This window comes from Patiria miniata, unplaced genomic scaffold (genome assembly GCF_015706575.1).
Source record: "Patiria miniata isolate m_02_andy unplaced genomic scaffold, ASM1570657v1 HiC_scaffold_3, whole genome shotgun sequence".
In the NCBI taxonomy this organism is placed as follows: domain Eukaryota; kingdom Metazoa; phylum Echinodermata; class Asteroidea; order Valvatida; family Asterinidae; genus Patiria; species Patiria miniata.
In genome coordinates this window covers 27,882,871-27,888,870 of record NW_024037069.1, presented here as the reverse complement: position 1 = coordinate 27,888,870, position 6,000 = coordinate 27,882,871, and positions in this window count along the sequence as shown.

Sequence of the window (6,000 nt, the reverse complement as noted above, 5' to 3'; positions counted from 1 at the left end):
TTTTGGCTGGTCTCGGGTCGAGACCGGCAATATGTAGCTTTTACAGCTCGATCGATTACTTTGTGTTCACTTCGTTCAGTACCGTTGTAGCGTGAATATCCGACTCCATGAAATGTGGACTCATTGGTAGTATTGCGCACGCGTAAGTACGATACTACGCTATTTTTAGGATCGTTTCGGGAGAATGACCTGTCACGTGCGAGGGATTAACCAATAATAGGGAAAAAGGGGTCCGATTTTCATAGGAGTCGGATTTTCATGTGACACCGTTGTTAGTTAAAACATTTGCTAGCCCGTAGATCAAGCTTTTTTATATCGTGGTCGGTTTGCCGGACTCGACTGCACGTTGGAAAGTCCCCAAAGTACATGTAAAGCTGCAGCAGTACCAGTCACTGAACGATTTGGAGCAAGTTCGGCATTTATCTCTTGAGTCGGGCACATAAAGCAAAGTATGAACTTGTAACAATTTATGCAATAAGGGTCAACCATTTTCAGGGATTGTGTAGTTTAGCCCACCCCTGTGGGCGTAATCACTTGCATTTTGTATTCTGATAATAAATGAGGTGCTTCAAATTAGTTATATTTTCGACCCCACACAATGTTCTCTTTAATTTGGGACAGTATTTTGAAGAAAAAAGTAAATTTTTCTACCTGATTTTCCAGCATTGAACTCACACACTCTTACCAGTTACCACTCACTGTTGCCATGAGAGTGTATGATGAGACCCCATTTTCTGGCTGCTCAGTTTGAAGTACCCCATTATTCCTCAAAAATCAAAATCCCGTTCAGAAAAAAAAATTAAAAATCCATATCTGGCACATTCTGGCTACCACCTCGCAACTTGTGGGTCTACATGTACAAGTCCACATTCTATGACAGAAATTTAAAAATTAATTCAAAATTTTCTAGCTCCCATTTTTTAAAATCAAGTACACAAGTCTTGTTAGAAGTTAAGTCCTATATTTATTTGAGGAAAAAAGAGGCACAATGTTATATTAAAATTGCATCTTTAAATATCCGTTAGAAGTCATAGCTGAAACCAAGGGTGACTGTGGAGTTTAGGATCCGAGTTCCTATAACAGATGAAACATCTACCTTAACTTTTTACTTTTGTCACGATTGGGTGCAGACAACATGTCAAAGCCCATATTTCTTAAGTGTAACTACTTTTTACTCAAGTTAAGGTGTCATGTATCAATTTGTCAACACTGCCACTGGTCAACATTTTGGTCTGTATTCTTTGTAAATAGAAGGGTTACATTTTTCAACTATAATAACGTGTATTGTTTTTTTTATTTCGACTATTGTTATTTATTATCAGCGGTCTCGGTCTCGGTCTCGGTCTCGGTCCATATTGGTCTCGGTCTCGGTCCACCTTGAAGGGGCTGGTCTCGGTCTCGGTCTCGGTCTCGAATCTTCAGGTCTTGGTCTTGGTCTCGGTCTCGGACTATCCGGTCTCGACTACAACACTGTACATGACCTGCACATTAATAGCAAAATGCAAATATACACCACTCGCCAGCAAGAAGTGAGGCAAGATGCTCATTGTTAATTCATAGGGAAATTAACATTTTAGTTAAATATCTCTCCTCTTAATGATTTTGTTGTTTGAAGGGTAAAACTCCAGGATCAACAAAAGTAACCATTGCAGTCAACAAGGATAACAAGAGGGACATATTATACTGTAGAAGCCGCAGGGTGAATTTTGCTATCAGTCATTGCAAGGCAATGACTGATAGCAAAATTAGTTGGGTGTGTCAGTAAACAAAAATATTTTTTATTAAAATATTTGAACTTTACAAAAATTCTTTAATGTTAAGTTTGGATTTTCCACGTTTTTTTTATTACAGTGTGCCACATTAGGGAACACTCTGACTCGGGAGATTTTATGCCCAATTTCTGAACGCGACCATTTTTGAATTTTGGACTCAATTTCATGACACTAAATTGTTCACAAAGATTCAACAGCAAGACTTATTAAGGTGAACCTATCAGTATTTAACTGAAAGAATTTAAAGTTTGTCAAAAAAAAGAGGTGCATAAGGAAAGTCAGGGAAAAGTCGAAGTGCGCCACGTTTGGGAACACCACTACATACATGAGAAGAACACATGTGTAATGCGAAATTGTCCCTAATGTAATGCTTTTCAAATTTCCACAGCCGGGCAAATATTTAGATTTTGGTCATCTCCCCCCCCCCCTTTCCTCACACACTGGTACAAATTTACACCACTGCTGCAAGGAGCAGTTTTGGTTTATACGTATATTTCACCACAGCGAGTAATAAGTACATCCAGATTTTCATCACGAAACTGATTACCTTACCAATGCTTCTTTAAATTGTACATGTCACCAGATAACAAAGATTCAAATTATTTTGATTAATTATTACGTATTTTGTTCTTCTCTTTACCTACTCCCACGGTTATAAAAAATTATGTTAATTTTGGAGATAAGATAAATAGTTTATGAACAATAGGTTCCTTAACTGTTATCTGATACATTATGGAGACTGCTGGGAGAAGGATATGGGAAAGGGAAGGGCAAGGCCAGATTGATGGAAGGGAAGGACAGAAGATGAGGGATTGAGGGGGCTGGGTATTAAAGGGAGAGAAAAGACCCTTGTTTTTTAAGGAATGGTATTAAGATTAAAAAAACCTAATTAATAATAAATTAACCACAATTTAACTTGATGTAGTTAAACAAAGAAATCATGTTTTGATGCCTAGTATACAAAGCACCAACTGATTAAGTACCGTTTTTGATATTCACAAATAATTCAAGAAAACCCATCCACGCACTGACACGTGAATGAATAATTGTAAACCTGACAAGTGCCTGCTTTGTGAATTGGCTAATTTATTACATACATACCACTTGTATATTGACAAGTAATTCCAGATTTCCCATCTGGGCACAGACAAGCAAATGATGAACCAGTATCCAGACAAGTACCTCCACTGGAACATGGTGATGCAGAACACGGACCTGACAAGGACAAATTGATAAAACATATTATGACATGCATATGATACAAAATCTAAATATACAAAATGCTTGGATTGAAAATAAAACTATTTCAGTATTTGTTTACATATTGGGCTAATAGAAGTCCTACGTTTCTTAAAAAAAGTGAAACCAACATACATACATGCACCTATGCACACAATCTGGAAAGGTTATGGATTATTACAAATTTAGGTTCCAAATTGATGACATTTTCCTGTCCCTGTTACCTCTGAAATTGTAATTTAACATTCAAGTGTCTTTTAAAGACTTCAAACTAATTTTAATTTGTTGGGTAGATCATTTGCTTTGATAAGCACCCTTGGAGGAAGAATACATCAAGAGTGCATTCAGAATTGTAAAAACATAGATGAGAGATGTTACAGAGCAGAACAAAATGTGTACCCCGCATTGATAGAATGAACCATTTATCAGAAACACATCTTTAGATCCTTTAACTGTAAGATAAGTACACACTAATGCTACTGCTTACTTGGAATACAGCCACCAGAGTTCTTGTCACAGGCTGCATTATCGGGGCATGTGCATTTGCTGAGACAATTTAGCCCATGGTAACCCACAGGACATATGTCTGGAACTAAAATTGGAAAATAATAAATATAAAGAGCTAATAAGAACAAGTACTTTGTTCATCATTAGATTTTGGTAAGAGCAAGTAAGACGAAAAAAAAATTCTGTTTTAAAATGTGTCAGCTCAAACCATATTTCGGAATATCACAAGTTGCAATTATTTGGTGTAAATTTACAAGAAAAATTACCTTCCTATTTCCAGTTTACCAACACAATGTTGCAAGTAAAAAAAGTTATTTCTGAAACTTTGATTCTGAAGGAAGGTTACTGGAAACCTCTCAAACGCAAAATAATTTCGGCCAGTAGAAATTCGATAACACTGGCTAATAAGCTGTGATGACTGTCCTACGTTTAGACTGAATGGCACAACATGTTGATACCAACGCTTCCTTCTTGTTCCATAGATCTCTTGTATGGAGACAAAAGTGTAAAGCCAATGATTTTCAGAAAAGTGCAAATTCTGTTTTTAAAAATCCTAAATTCCGTTTCAGGCTGAACAAATTCCGTTTCACATCTTTTCAATACATACAAGTGCATTTAAACATACATCATGTACACAGGCAGTGAAACAAATAATTCTGAGAGGATAATGAGGTATCTTAAATGGTCGAAACGCGGGAAAATTGCCAAAAGAAGATTGCTATTTTATCGATGGGCAGATCAATTTACAGACGCAGTATTTAACTTTACCACAGTCAAGTCATTAATAGTGCACCGCCATCACCACACATGTATTAGGCGAGCAGTGGAATCCAAATTTTAGTCGACTTACGGTAAATGCCCCACCCTGCACACACACACATACATCATTAGAAAGTTTAATATGTCTACTTTCAGATTAGGCGTGGTGTGGAGCTTGGAAATTGGGAGAAATGTGGTTTTGGGGGCCATTTTGGTCTACAAGTCACATTTTTGGTTAAAAAGATGATTTTACAAATATCTGTGGAACCAGCCTGAACCATCGCAAGTTTTAGACCGAATTGACTTTCTTTAAATTCACAATACCATATTAAAATTTGGCATATTAAAATAATGAACAGTACCTATAGGCAATATGGAGTGAAAATGTGAATTTTTCTCAAAATCGTGTTTCTTAGAGCGATATTAAGGTAAAATGTTTGTTATTTGTCAATTGCCCAACACCACAACAGACATACATCATTAGAAAGCTTAACATGTCTACTTTCAGATTAGGCATCATGTGGAGATGTAAAATTGGGAGAAGTGAGGGTTATTTTGCTCATTTGGGTCTAAAAGTCACATTTTTGGTCAAAAATATGATTTAAAAATTTGGTATTTAATATATCTCTGGGACCAGCCTGAACCATCGAGGCAAGTTTTAGACCGAATGTACGTTCTATTAATTCACAATTACCATATTAAGATTTCATAATGTACAATAACTATAGGCAATATGGAGTGAAAATGTGCATCTTTTCTCAAAATCGTGTTTCTAAGATCAATACAAGTTAACACACACCTACATACATCATTAGAATATGTCTCCTTTAAGACTAGGCATGATGCAGAGCTAGTTGGGAGAAATGTGTGTTTTTTGTGGGTTTTTTGCCCATTTTGGTCTAAAAGTCTCATCTGAGGCCAAACATTTGATTTTTAAGATATTGGTGTTTTTTTTAATTTGTCGGATCAGCATCATCCATGAAGGTAATTTTTAGACCAAATTGAGTTTCCGTAAGTTCATAATTACCCTTCTTAGATTACAAAATGCATATTTTACCCCATTTTTATCCCTCCAAAATGGCGCTTGCCAGGGCACTCAGAATAATTTCCCTTCGGCTATGGTTAGTTCAGACATTGGTCTTTTCATATCTGGTGAGAAAATTTTGGGTTATTGTATAGCCTTTAGGCAGTAGCGCTCCAAAAATTGTATATTTCACAAAAACCTTAAAAAGTGTATTTTCATTGTTTTCCTTTGTTTTGAGTAATAACATGTATAATTGGTATTGTTCATGAATCTAGCACATTTTCACAAACAGAATCGGACTGTTTATCATTTATAGACCATTGGAAAAATAGTAGGTCGTGCAATCCCCCCACACACCTGGCTAGCTAGGCCCCGCCCACTCCCCTTGTGCCACATAATTTTGAACTTGTATGTTGCATAAGGAAACAAATGTAAGTAAATAATATGCAAGTGAACACTTTAGAAATAACATAGACTTCCTTTTCATAGCCTCCCCTGCCCCCACCCCGGGGGCATTGCTTGGGGTTGAGGGTGGGGTATGACCACCCACCAATAACTTGGCATTGTTGGTAAAATCATTGTCACATGGGCAAAACTCATGTGTTTGCAAGCCGCAATGAATAATAATGGCCATATCCATTGTCCTCTGATTGACGTGCACCATTATTCAAATGATGTCCAAACTGAAGTCAACATGGC